General features: G+C 40.9%; 1 protein-coding gene across 4 annotated transcripts in view; it reads left to right on the top strand.

The window, feature by feature from the left end:
- tenm1 (teneurin transmembrane protein 1) overlaps positions 1-15257 on the top strand; it is a 2164854-nt gene that overhangs the window by 951896 nt on the left and 1197701 nt on the right. For 3 of the 4 annotated variants that reach the window (XM_059651404.1, XM_059651405.1, XM_059651406.1), the window contains one exon: positions 679-731. The exons of the other annotated variant lie outside the window; for it this stretch is intronic. The gene's annotated coding sequence lies outside the window, so the exon portion shown is untranslated. The remainder of the gene's footprint in view (positions 1-678; positions 732-15257) is intronic. 4 annotated transcript variants of the gene reach the window in all.

The raw sequence follows: 15257 nt of genomic DNA, 5'->3' as shown, positions 1-15257 counted from the left end.
AGAACCTTGAATTTTATAAGTCTACAAGCAATGTAGCTATTATTAATGCAACCACATCTAAGGATTTGGCATGTTTGTCATCAAGTTCAAGGAACCTTTCAGCTATTGGTCCCATTAATTGAGTAATCTGCTATTTCTTCTCTATTGATAGTTTCAATTAGAAGCTAGCTCATTCAATGAAGCAATACACCCTCCTGTGGAGATTTTTTTTCAGTTAACAGGCCTTTGGTTATTAGCATGGCTTAAGCCAGCTAACTAAAGCAGGTTCCATCCCAAATTTACACTGAGGTGTGAAGACCCCTCCCTCGGCCTGTAGTTCAACCCATTTCATGTTACTCCAGACGTACAACTCTTCAACATTTTTCCCCACCTCCAATTCTGGCCTCATATACATATCTAATGCTATCTTTTCCACAGTTGGAGGTTGAATCTTCAGATTCCTCAGGAGATACTCAGATTCTGTTTCTCCCAGCTATCTGTCCTCTTTGTACACACTCCCTAACAGCCACCCCAATGAGCAGGCTTTGGATCATCTAACATAATATTTCTTCAGATATGTTTGAGAATCAGATTTTGTTTGGTAGTACTCCTGTGAAATGCTAAGGACAATTTTACTGTTTGAAATGCACTATGTAACTGCAAGTTAATATTGTTTAGCAGAGATTTATTTCATTTCAGGTCTATGAAGTGCATGAAGTTTTCTCTTTCCTATTCTGAAAATCTCGCTAGAGGTGAGTACGGCGCTGATGTTTGCAAATGATGATAATGACGAAATCTTTCAAATAACATCCATCTATAACAGGTATTGCTGGTCAGTATTTTCTCAGCTTATTATGTGGCACTTCCAGATTCCTTGCAGCAACTAGATATTTGCACCATTCTCTAATACCTCGAAACAAGTAATCCATCCAGCTCTGAGCTGTGTTCATTTAGGACAACATTTCTGGTTCATGTTTTAGAACTATTTCAGTCCATGAAAGCCACAAGTAGTAAACTGCACAATGGAATTTTTAAAAAGTCCTTCACCCATGCTGATGTTGTTGTGACAATTAATTTGCACCCAGTCTTGTTTCACTGTCATTTTTGTGCTCACTGTCCTAGTTTAGCTGCTAGCCAAGCAACATCTTGATTTTAAATTCTCATTCTCATTTGAAATCAGACCACTGCCTCACTACCTCCCTATCATTGTAATTAGCTCCAAACCACAATCTTTTCTAAAATCTGTGCTGCGCTTGTGCATCCCCTTTCCTCTTGTACATCCTTCATTGTGGTCCCTCCATCATCAGTGGCCATGTCTTCAGTTACCAAGGCCTCAGCTCTGGAATATACTTCCTAAAGCATCCCATCACTTAAAATTGTCTTCTTCTTCTAAAACTCCTGAAAACACACCACTTTGGTATTTGCTCAAATGTCTCCCTATGTGGCTTCGTGTCATTTTTTTCCTTAAATGCTCCTTATGAGATAGCTTGAGATGTTCTATTCTGTTTAAGGTGCGACATGAGTACACATTGTTGTTATATTATGCTGAGCACTGAAAATGTTTGGGAATACATCTTGCTGTGCATCGTTACTGTACTAGCCTTCATGTATTTTCTTTTGTATACTTTATAAATGGAGGCATTTGTATTACATATACAGGTTACAAAAATCATTGATATTGTTATACCACAGCTGCTCAGTGGTTTACATTTGAGAAGAACAATCTGTGCTTTTAATGTCAACGGGTGTTGTTTTAATATGGTGATTATAGACAGTTAAATTCAGATGAGAAGAGTGAGTCAGTCAGCAGTGTGCAATTTATGAAGGAAAGTCTGAGCAGCTGAATTTTTATTTAACTTTCTTGTGGGACTTGGGCATCGCTGGCTGTCCAGCAATTATTGACTATCTCTAGTTGTCCTTGAGAATGCAATGGTGAGCTGGCATCATGAACTGTCACTTTGTACAAAGTTGTTTTCAATTACAATTAATTTAATTGATTTTACTATTTTGATCAATATAGAACTATAAGGATTCCTAAAATCTAGATTATATTAGAAAAGATCACACAATAATAATCTATATTTGTAAGCGTGTTGTTGTCATGGTAATTTTAGTTTGCATATCCAGTCATCTAATTGTGACCCGAAATGAATTGTGCCAGAAAAAAATACCATTGCAAACTGTTTGGCATTATTCATTTAGGTCAAGAGCCCAGGGCATGAATTCAATCACTCTTATTCCTCAAAAAAGTTTGGTTTTAATTAACTGCAATATTCAGAAATGGACTTACGAATCTACTTTGTTTGTTATCTGCAGTGTTATATTAAAGTTATTTTAGTTCATCACACTTCAACACTAGAATGGCTATTCATCCTGTTTTGAATTGAACAGTTCCATTTTGGATTTAGGCACCAGATATTTCAGACAGCAAAAGGCTGGGTTAAACATTTGAATCTTAAATTATCTGTGCACATGCATTGAAATTGTCCTTGACTCTGTAAATACAGGAGGAAACTAAAAGCTTGTTCAAAAGATGACTTCTGTCATCGCAATAACTAAATGAATTATACCTGGGCTGGCCGCATGGGCCCCAGCTATGCCTGCCTCTTTGTAGGTTACGTGGAACAGTCCCTCTTCCACACCTACACAGGCCCCAAACCCCACCTCTTCCTCCATTACATTGATGACTGTGTCGGCGCCGCCTCTTGCTCCCCAGAGGAGCTCGAACAGTTCATCCACTTCACCAACACCTTCCACCCCAACCTTCAGTTCACCTGGGCCATCTCCAGCACATCCCTCACCTTCCTGGACCTCTCAGTCTCCATCTCAGGCAACCAGCTTGTAACTGATGTCCATTTCAAGCCCACCGACTCCCACAGCTACCTAGAATACACCTCCTCCCACCCACCCTCCTGCAAAAATTCCATTCCCTATTCCCAATTCCTCCGCCGCATCTGCTCCCACGATGAGGCATTCCACTCCCGCACAGCCCAGATGTCCATGTTCTTCAGGGACCGCAACTTTCCCCCCACAGTGGTCAAGAACGCCCTTGACCGCGTCTCCCGCATTCCCGCAACACATCCCTCACACCCCACCCCCGCCACAACCGCCCAAAGAGGATCCTCCTCGTTCTCACACACCACCCCACCAACATCCGGATACAACGCATCATCCTCCGACACTTCCGCCATCTACAATCTGACCCCACCACCCAAGACATTTTTCCATCCCCACCCTTGTCTGCTTTCCGGAGAGACCACTCTCTCCGTGACTCCCTTGTTTGCTCCACACTGCCCTCCAACCCCACCACACCTGACACCTTCACCTGCAACCGCAGGAAATGCTACACTTGCTGCCACACCTCCTCCCTCACCCCTATCCCAGGCCCAAGATGACTTTCCACATTAAGCAGAGGTTCACCTGCACATCTGCCAAGGTGGTGTACTGCATCCATTGTACCCTGTGTGGCTTCCTCTACATTAGAGAAACCAAGCGGAGGCTTGGGGACCGCTTTGCAGAACACCTCCGCTCGGTTCGCAATAAACAACTACACCTCCCAGTCACAAACCATTTCCACTCCCCCTCCCATTCTTTCGATGACATGTCCATCATGGGCCTCCTGCAGTGCCACAATGATGCCACCCGTAGGTAGCAGGAACAGCAACTCATATTCCGCTTGGGATCCCTGCAGCCCAATGGCATCAATGTGGACTTCACCAGCTTCAAAATCTCCCCTTCCCCCACCGCATCCCAAAACCAGCCCCGTTCGACCCTCCCCCCACTGCACCACACAACCAGCGCAGCTCTTCCCCTCCACCCACTGCATCCCAAAACCAGTCCAGCCTGTCTCTGCCTCCCTAACTTGTTCTTCCTTTCACCCATCCCTTCCTCCCACCCCAAGCCGCACCTCCATCTCCTACCTAATAACCTCATCCCACCTCCTTGACCTGTCGGTCCTCCCTGGACTGACCTATCCCCTCCCCACCTATACTCTCCTCTCCACCTATCATCTTTTCTCTCCATCTTCGGTCCGCCTCCCCCCTCTCCCTATTTATTCCAGAACCCTCACCCCATCCCCCTCTCTGATGAAGGGTCTAGGCCCGAAACGTCAGCTTTTGTGCTCCTGACATGCTGCTTGGCCTGCTGTGTTCATCCAGCTTCACACTTTATTATCTTGGATTCTCCAGCATCTGCAGTTCCCATTATCATTGATACAAAGTTTGTCCAACCTCTGTTTATAGCTAATGTACTCCAATCCAGGTAACATCCTAGTAAAGGAGACAACAAGGTGTAGAGCTGAATGAACACAGCAGGCCAAGCATCATCAGTGAGCAAGAAAGCAGATGTTTCGGGCCTAGACCAGTCAGCCTTCCTGCTCCTCTGATGCTGCTTGGCCTGCTGTGTTCATCCAGCTCTACACCTTGTTATCTAACATCCAAGTAAATTTCTTCTGCACCCACTCCAAAGCCTCCAAATTCTTCCTATAGTTCGGCAACCTGTACTACACATTATACTCCAAATGGGGAGGCGACAGCCTACTGTTATTGCTAATGGACTGTTAATACAGAGATCTAGATAATGTTCTGGGGACCTGGGTTAAAATCCCACCACTGGAGATGTAGAATTTGAATTCAACTAAATCTAGAATTAAGAGTCCAATTATGGCCATGAATCCATTGTTGATTGTCAGGAAAAACCCCAACAGCTTCCCTAACGTCCTTTCGAGAAGGAAACTCTCATCCTTACTTGGTCACGCTGACATGTGACTCCAGACCCATAGCGTTGTGTTTGACTTTTAACTGCCCTCTGGGCAATTAGGAATAGGCGATAAATGCTGCCTATCCAGTGATGTCCTCATCCCGTTAATGAATAAAAACAATGCGGCTGAACTAATGTTTTATACAGCTGCAACATGAGTTGCCAACTTTTATATTCAATATCTAGTAATTATCTTCTCTTGTTGTGTTACCATTTTCCAGAAACTATGGATTTGTATCCCAAGTTTCCCCTACATATCAATGCTCTAAAGAGTTCTGCATTTACCACACGCTTTGCTTTTACATTTGATCTCCCAAAATGCATCACCTCACATTTGTCCGGATTAAACTCTACCTGCCATTTCTCTGTCCAACTTCCCAATTGATCTATGTCCTGTTACATTCTTTGAGAACCTTCCTCACTATTCACAACTCCTCCAATTTGTGTGTTGTCTGAAAAATTACTAAAAAGATCACCTACATTTTCATACAAATCATTGACGTACTACAAGCAACTGAGATCCCAGGATTGATCTTTGCACAACAGACCTCCAGTCAAAAATTCATTTCTCCACAATTATCCTCTGTCTTCTCAACTTCCCACTCACCATGGATTCCATGCAATTTGATCTTCCGGACCAGTCTACCATGAGGGTCCTTGACAAATGCTTTCGTAACATCCATGTAGACAATATCTATTACCTTACCCTCATCAATCATCTGTCACTTACTCAAAAAATCTCAATCTCAACCTTCCCTGCACAAACCTGTGCTGACTATCCAGAACAAATCCATTCTTTTCAAATACAAATAAATTCTGTCCCTAAAAATCTTCTCCAATAATTTCCCTAACACTGATGTAAGGCTCACAAGGCTATAGTTCCCTAGCTTATCACTATTGCCTTCTTAACAATAAAACAAATTTGGCTTTGCCCAGTCTTCTGGGGCCTTGTCTGTGGTTAGAGAGGATACAAAGATCTCTGTCAAGGCCCCAGCAATCTCCTTCCTTGCCTCTGTTGGGATCCATAATTAGACCCATCAGGCCCTGGGAACTTAATTACCTTGCCGTTTTTCAAGAGATACATTACCACCTCCTTGTTGTTGACAAGCCCTACAATATCAACAAAATCCTTCTGAATCTCTTAATTTTACAATCATCCATGTCCTTCTCATTGGTGAATAATGATATAAAGTACTCAAGGACCTCACCCACTTACCTCGGCTCCATGCATGTATTCCCTCATTGGTTCTTGATTGGACCTGCCCTTTCCCCAGCTAGTCTTTTGCTATCAATTTACTCATAAAATGCCTCTGGGTTCGCCTTAATCCTACTTACCAAAGGCATTTCGTAGCCCCCTTTTAACTTTCCTGATTCCTTGTTTAAGTTCTTTCCTGGTTCCTTTCTGATTTTTGACTACTATTTCAGTGCCTTTTGTCACCCAGGGTTGCCAGGACATGCCACCCTTATCTTTCATCCTAACAGGACATGCCGGTCTTGAAATATGATCAACTGGTCTTGAAAGGACTCCCACATCAGTGGATTTATCTTCAAACAGCCTCCTTAATTCGATTTGAGATAATGGGAACTGTAGATGCTGGAGAATCCAAAATAACAAAGTGTGAAGCCGGATGAACACAGCAGACCATGCAGCATCTCAGGATGAAGGGTCTAGGCCCGAAACATCAGCCTTTGTGCTCCTGGGATGATGCTTGGTCTGCTGTGTTCGTCCAGCTTCACACTTTGTTATCCTTAATTTGATTTCTCCAGTTCCTGTCTAATACTATTGAAATTAGACTTCCCCAATTAAGCACTTTCGCTTAACAATCTTAATACTTATGAATTATGATCATGTTCCTAAAATGCTTCCCCAATGAAACATGATAACCTGGCCTGACTCATTCTGCATTGAAAGGTCTGATTGGATTTTCTACATATTGCTGCAAGAAATTGTCTTGGATGCACGTAATAAATTCTGCCTCAGCTAAACCCCGGCACTAAGGGAGTCCCAGTCAATGTCGTGGATGTTAAAATCACCCACTACAACAATCCCTTCTTTTTACATCTTTCCATGATCTGTTTCTCTATCTCCTTCTGGCTATTGGGAGGCCTACAGTATTACCCCCATCACAATGATTGCACCTTTATGTTTCCTGAGTTCTACCCATATTGTCTCACTGGATGAGACCCCAAGATGTTCTCACTTAGTGCAGCCATAGTATTCTCTTTAATCTATAATGTAACTCCCACATCCCTTTCACAACCCTCTCCATCACGCCTGGAATATCTAAACCCTGAAACGTTGAGTTACGTGTCTTGCCGTTCTTTCAACCAAGTTTCTTTGATGGCTACAACATTGTACCAAGTACTCTCTTTTGGAGTGCTATGTCCATTTCTGGTTGCCCAGTTACAGGAAGGGTATTATTAAGCTGGGGAGGATTCTGAAGAGATTTACCAGGGTGTTGCCATGAATGGAGTGTTTGAGGAGTTATATAGAGAGGATGAATAGGCAGGTACCTTTTCTCACTGGAGCATTGGAGGTTGAGGGGTGACCTTATAGAGGTTATAAAATCATAATAGATATAGATAAGGTGAATGGCAGACACAAGCAATCTCCTAGATGTAATAGTGACTGAAGGACCTAGGGTAATGGAAGAACTGAAGGGAATTTATATTAGGCAGGAAATGGTGTTGGATAGACTGTTAGGTCTGAAGGCAGATAAGTCCCCAGGACCTGATGGTCTGCATCCCAGGGTACTTAAGGAGGTGGCTCTGGAAATCTTGGACGCATTGGTAATCATTTTCCAATGTTCTATAGATTCAGGATAAGTTCCTGTGGATTGGAGGGTGGCTAATGTTGACCCCTTTTCAAGAAAGGAGGGAGAGAGAAAACAGGGAATTATCGACCGGTTAGCCTGACGTCAGTGGTGGGAAAGATGCTGGGGTCAATTATAAAAGATGAAATTACGAATCATTTAGATAGCAGTAACAGAATAAGTCAGAGACAGCATGGATTTGCGAAGGGGGAATCGTGCTTGACTAATCTTCTGGAATTTTTTGAGGATGTAAGTATGAAGATGGACAAGGGAGAGCCAGTGGATGTAGTATAACTGGACTTTCAGAAAGCCTTTGATAAAGTCCCACATAGGAGATTGGTGAGCAAAATTAGGGCACATTGTATTGGGGGCAAAATACTGACTTGTATTGAAAATTGGCTGGCTGACAGGAAGCAAAGAGTAGTGATAAACGGGTCCCTTTCGGAATGGCAGGCAGTGACCAGTGAGGTACCACAAGGTTTGGTGCTGGGAATGCAACTATTTACAATATACATTAATGATATAGATGAAGGCATTAAAAGTAATATTAGCAAATTTGCTGATGACACAAAGCCAGGTGGCAGGGTGAAATGTGAGGAGGATGTTATGAGAATACAGGGTGACTTGGACAGGTTAGGTGAGTGGACGGATGCATGGCAGATGCAGTTTAATGTGGATAAATGTGTGGTTATCCACTTTGGTGGCAAGAACAGGAAGGCAGATTAGTATCTAAATGGAGTTAAGTTAGGTAAAGGGGAAGTACAATGAGACCTAGGTGTTCTTGTGCACTAGTCAATGAAAGCAAGCATGCAGGTACAGCAGGTAGTGAAGAAAGCTAATAGCATGCTGGCCTTCATAACAAGAGGAATTGAGTATAGGAGCAAAGAGGTCCTTCTGCAGCTGTACAGAGCCCTGGTGAGATTGCACCTGGAGTATTGTGTGCAGTTTTGGTTTCCAAATTTGAGGAAGGACATTCTTGCTAATGAGGGAGTGCAGCGTAGGTTCACGAGGTCAATTCCCGGAATGGTGGGACTATCATATGTTGAAAGATTGGAGTGACTGGGGTTGCATACACTTGAGTTTAGAAGGATGAAAGGGGACCTGATTGAGATGTATAAGATTATTAAGGGATTGGATACTCTGGAGGCAGAAAGCATGTTTCCGCCGATGGGTGAGTCCAGAAGCAGAGGACACAGTTTAAAAATAAGGAGTGGGCCATTTAGAACAGAGTTGAGGAAAAACTTCTTCACCCAGAGAATTGTGGATATATGGAATGCTCTGCCCCAGAAGGCAGTGGAGGCCAACTGTCTGGATACTTTCAAGAAAGAGATGGATAGAGCTCTTAAAGATAGTGGAATCAAGGGTTATGGGGATAAGGCAGGAACAGGATACGATGGTGGATGATCAGCCATGATCATAATGGTGGTGCTGGATCGAAGGGCCAAATAGCCTACCCCTGCACCAATTGTCTATTGTCTATTGTCCTTATGGCGGGAGATTACGAGACTAGCGGGTATATTTTTAAGATGAGAGGAGAAAGGTTTAAAAAAGACATGGGGACAATTTTTTTACACAGAGAGTGGTTTGTGTGTGGAAGAAACTTCCAGAGGAAGTGGTGGATGCAGGTACAATTACAACATTTATAAGCCTTTTAGATAAGTACATGAATAAGAAATGTTTGGAGGTATATAGGCCAAGCACAGGTACGTGCGACTGGAGTAAATTAAGATTACAGTCGGTATGGACTGGTTGTACCAAAGGGTCTGTTTTGGTGCTGTTTGGCTTTATGACTCTGCTAATCCAGGCTCTAAACTTGTCTGCCTTACCTGTTATATTCCTTACATTAAAATAAATACACTTCGGATCATTGGGCCTGCCATGTTCATTAAGCTGGTTCTGTCTATTAGACTTAATTGACTTAACCTCTACCTTCTCCTGAATCACTCCACTCCAAACTGGCCCTCCAGTTTAGGTGCAACACATCCTTCTTGCTCAGGATATCCTTATCCTCATAGTGATCCCAATGATCCAGAAATCTGAAGGCTTACCTTCCTTTACTACTTGTTGAGCCATGCATTTAACTGCATTATCTTCCTATTTCTGGCCTCACGAGCACATGGCATGAAGTAATCCCAAGATCCTGTTTTTCTACTTTCTACCTAACCCCCTAAATTCCCTTTTCAGCACCTCATTTCTCCTCCTGTCTATGATGATTAGTCCTCTTGTAGACCATGACATCTAGCTGCTCACCTTCCCATTTCAGAATGTCCTATGCCTGCTCAAAGACATCCTGGACCCTCGCACCAGTGTTGTAATACACATTCTGATTTTCATTCATGGCCACTTGAAGTCAATCAGTTAGTCATCCAAAGTAATACAATTTTGAGCTAGTTATAACAGCTTTAAAGAAATAACAACTCTAATACAATCTCCATTGATCAGTCTTTATCTGAATTACTTGGGTATCTCTATCTTTGGACCACACCTACATTTACAACTAAGTCAAAACTGTAACCAGCTTGTAATTCATTCTTGCATCCATAAATGTTTTGAAATACCAGTGCGCCTTTGATAAATCAATCAGTGAAAAATAAGAACCTTGTTGAACAGTTTACATATGCTCCTTGATAGATGTACTGAAAAAATATGTTTGAAGCATACTATCTATGCCATGGCTTGCCTGAATGGTTCATGGTCTCAGATGTCTGTTAATTGATTTTTGCACTTTTGAATGCTTGATAATTTGTTTTTCCAGTTGAAGTCGTATGTTAGCAATCAATGCTGCTCATTTTGACTACCTCTGGTATGAAAAGAGGAAAAGCCATTGGCCCACTATGGATCTGCACAAGTAATTTTGAGTTGAATCAAGAATCGCAGTACAAAGATAGACTGTATAAACTATATATAGTATTTGAATTTCCTGACCATGACCATAAGTTAATTGATTCACTGGAGTGTGAAAGGCAATTTTCAGGTTTGCCAGTTGTATTTTGACACAAAACAACAACACTTCCATGATACCTTAGCCATGTAAAATTCAGGAACACGCACAATGTTTTTTCTCCAAGAATTTGAAGCCTTAGGCACTGAACTGAAACACTGAATGATATGCACTCTAAAACAAAACTGATGTTGATATCCGGTTGGTTAATTTAGCAGCAATTTTGAATTCAAGTGTTTTTCCAGGATTTTAGCAGTTTCTGGGCTAGTATTCCAATACTACTGCATTACTTAATGGGGCTGTACTTTAGTTGAAATGTTAAACCAATGCACCACTTTTGTACTGTAGCAGTTCCAATGGGTGTTAAAAATCCCGTGGCACTATTCAAGAGTATTAAAGAGAAATACATTATTCAGAGGAAAGTTTATTTTTTTTTGAGGAAGTAACAAAACAGAGATTAGCTTTTGACTGCTTTGACAAAGAACTGACATTGACATGACAGGCCACAGAGCCAACTATGCGTGTGGATTGCTGCAGTGTCCACGACAGAATTTCTCAAATACACACCCCCTACTTAATAACAGCTAACAACAAACAGACTGATCATTCACAGAAGTTGCTGGGAAAACTCAACAGGCTGGCAGCATCTGTGAAGAGAAGTCAGAGTTAACGTTTTGCATCTGAAGATTCATCTGCAGAACTCAGTTTTTTTTTTCAGTTTTTAAACTGATCATTGACCCAAGGGAGGTCCACTCTAGCCGACTAAAATGGCTGCCGCATTTACGTGCAGAAAAATTGCAGCTGCACTGTATAACGTAGTTAAATGTATGTGAAGTGCTATAATTCTGAGATGCAGTAAAGCACTAAGTAAATGTTTCTTTTTAACTAATATCACATTTTCCCAAATATGCAGTATGTAAATCTTCCAATTGCTTTGTTTTCTTCATAACTGTTTATGAAAGAAGTGTCAGAACTTTTATTTTTATTGTTTCCTGGAGTCTAGCAGATTTTCAATTTGTCATGCTGACTGGGTGGGATTTGTTGTGTGCAGTATGATTTAATAGATCTATATGAAAGATCACCAGAAGAAAAGATGGTCAATACATCCCACTGAGAATCTGCCACACTTAAACAACTACAAGGTCAATTTTTTTTAAAGTTAAATTACTTTTCATTGAACACTACCTCTCTTGATGTGTTTATATGAATCAATCCCAAGCAAATTATTCCACCAAGGAAGTGATTTGATTACTGAGGAGGTTGAACAGCAATCACCTATCATTTTGCTTCACTTCAGAAGACCATACTGTTGACATGATGAGGAAAACCAAATTATTTACTGCTGATTTATCTATCCATAAGAAACTTGCTGTAAAGTGTCCAAATATTGTTTTTTTTTCCATAATGATTCCAGGTCTGCTTCTTCCATTACTTTGTCTCAATCACTGATCACAAATGTAAAGCACCTTCTGGTGTGACAACCTGTGTCTCAATGGGTAGCACTCTTACCATGGTGTCAGGACATCCAGCAATAACACTCCACCGTAGCGCTGACAGAGTGTTGGATTGTTGAAGGTGCTGCCTATTGTATGAGACATTAAAATGAGTCCCATTTGTCCTTTCATCTGGATGTAAAAGATCCTATGGCACTATTTTGATGTTGAGAAAGGGAGTTATCCTTAGTGTCCTGGTCAATATTTAACCTTCAATCAACATAACAAAAAGAAACCTGTTCATTATCACATCATTGTTCCAGCTGCTTGCAGTGTGTAAATTGTCTGCCACACTTCCTACATTATAAAACTTCAGAAGTTTTATTCATTACAAAGAGTTTTGGGACATCCACATGGTAAAATATATGATATGGATTCAAGTCTGGCATTGTTAAATTCTTTCAGTTTGCTTTTCTGTAGTTTGATGACATACCTACCTAAATGTTATTCAGTCAATTTGCATAAGCGTCCGCATTCACATTTTCCAAACCATACATTATTTTAACTTTTCTGGATGTTGGTTAGACTTTATATTGTTTTTCATATTTCATATTCCTGTAGACTTACATATAATGTAGTTTGACAACATGGGGGCTCAATCCCATGTCTCTGTTGTGCACTAGCTCTGGTGTCGTGATATGATATGTATGTGAAGTAATGTATTTGTGTAGTTACTGTGTACCGCATAATGTTTAACAGACAGAATGCTATTTTTTTCTAAAGATAGCCTTTTTAAATCTAAATTACACTCTGGTCAGGGGAGAAATGGAACATGAATCTTCCAGTGATAATGGGAACTGCAGATACTGGAGAATCCAAGATAATAAAATGTGAGGCTGGATGAACACAGCAGGCCCAGCAGCATCTCAGGAGCACAAAAGCTGACGTTTCGGGCCTAGACCCTTCATCATGAATCTTCCAGCTGGCTACAATTGACTTTACCGGGTTTGGCATCACAAAAATCAGCATTGAAGATTTTATTTGAAAATGGTGAAGGAACTCACAGTTGTTTAAATCTAATGACCAAAAATACACTGATAATTCTACTTTATAGTCTTCTACAAGGAGAGGAATTGAATCCTGCTGGAAGCTTTCCATTTCATCAACTGCTTTCCTATCTAAGAGCTTTGAAATGTGCACAGTAACTGTGTGGAATAAAGGAGTTGGCAAACTAAGCACATTTTAGTCTAAACTGAGGATGTTAATTCTGTGGAATTCTCAGCTTCTGTGGACACCTCTGCATCTCAGTTATGACAGGGTTTCTGATCTGTGTCAGTACATTAGTTGGAAAAATAGTTCAATCAACTTGTCATGGGGAGTAAGCTCAATGTAACCGAGCATTGAAGGAATTCATTGGTGACAGATTCCAAAAATGCAATGCTTTCAATGGCCGTTCCAGTATTTATTCTTCATGTTCTTTGTTGTTTGCCATTTTCACACAATGCATGCAAGGACTAAGGTTGGGATGTTGTGGTGGGTAGGGCTGCCTTCAGGAATATTATAGAGAGAGCCTTCAAGTTACATTAATTTGGGGCCAAGGGCAGCCAGTATTACATGGAATATAGGAAGACAATGAATTTTATCTATCCCTATCCATTCCAGAAGGCTTCAATATGAAAATTGAAAATGAACTGTCCTCCATATCATGCAATATTAGCTGGTTATGTTATGGACAATGTTTGAGTATTGACATTTGTCAAAGTGCATGATCTCATCTTAATGCTTTAACTGGATTATTGGCATGCAAAGCGTTGCATCCTGCTCCACTCATCATGCAGTTAAATCTGAGATTTGGAACAAAGAATCTTTCACTAGACAGTATAAATCATTCAAATCTTCATTTCGAAATTGAGTAATTTAAAAAGGAGCACCAATTAGAGATTTTGACACTGAATAGTTTTCTGTATATCTCTGAACTGCAAGCAAACAATCGGAAGATTTCATTATTTATGCAGTCATGTACAATTTTTCATAGTTGTTTTGAGATCATTAACTAGCCTAATATACATACAAATATGCACATTAGTATGAATTTACAGTAGTAGTGAACTAAGGAAATATAAATGTCAATGAAAGTGTCAGTTTAATTTGGATAGTGTCCATTTTGTCTACTGTGCTGAGCTATGGTTGTGCAAACTAACCTTTTGCCACAAGCCCATCACAATCAAGCTGTTGAGCATAGCTCAAATAATGTGAATAAATGCAAACATAAATCAAAAACATAATGTGAAATTGTTGAGCTGGGACTGCAATAAAGACCTGACCTGTAAAGTGTTCAAATATTAGTAGTTTCAGTGTAAAAATGAAATTGTCAAGTGTAGCGTGGGGCTGGAAGAACACAGCAGGCCAAGCAGCATCTTAGGAGCACAAAGACTGACGTTTCGGGTAGGCCCGAAACGTCAGCTTTTGTGCTCCTAAGATGCTGCTTGGCCTGCTGTGTTCATCCAGCCCCACACTTTGTTATCTTGGATTCTCCAGCATCTGCAGTTCCCATTAGCTCTGATTGCCAAGTATAGTTTTGTTTTGTGCACAAAGTAAAAGAGGTTTGCCTGGACTACCATTGAGAAACGTGTGCAAACCCATCTGTCAACATAAAATAACACTTCAATACATATACGTCACACCATTAGAACCAGTATTTCATGGAAACACCAGAGATCTGCACATACATTTTTCTACATCAAAAATAAATAACTTACATTTTTTTCAGGTGGATAATTAGGCATAGTTTTGTTAAACAAAGCCTAAAACTAGATACTGTACAAAACGAGGGATCTATCACCATTAAGTAGATTTCCTCGTCGACATGTTGTTCTACAGTTGCTCAGTCCTTTGAGGACAGGAGTTAGGATGTCATGTTGAGGTTGTTCAGGGCATTGGTGAGGCCTCTTCTCAAGTACTGCATCCAGTTCTGGTCACCCAGTTATAGGAAAGATATCATTAAGCTGGAAAGGATTCAGAAGAAATTTACCATAATGTTGCTGAGTTTGGAAAGTTTGAGTTATAAAAAAAGACTGGATAGGCTGGGAATTTTTTTCACTGGAGGGTTTGAGAGGTGACCTCACAGAGGTTTATAAAATCATGAGGGGTATAGATAGGGTTAATGGTAGGTGTCTTTTCCCTAGAGTGGGGGATTGCAGAACTCACGTCATATTTTTAAGGGAGAAGAGAAAGATTTAAAAAAGGAATTGAGACAAATTTTTGACACAAACGGTGGTTCATGTGTGGAATGAACTTTCTAAGGAAGTGGTGAATGTGTGCACAATTACAGCA

This window comes from Stegostoma tigrinum, chromosome 15, assembly GCF_030684315.1.
Source record: "Stegostoma tigrinum isolate sSteTig4 chromosome 15, sSteTig4.hap1, whole genome shotgun sequence".
Classification (NCBI taxonomy): Eukaryota; Metazoa; Chordata; class Chondrichthyes; order Orectolobiformes; family Stegostomatidae; genus Stegostoma; species Stegostoma tigrinum.
The sequence above is the reverse complement of the archived record's forward strand: the minus strand, read 5'-3'. Positions and strand labels throughout refer to the sequence as shown.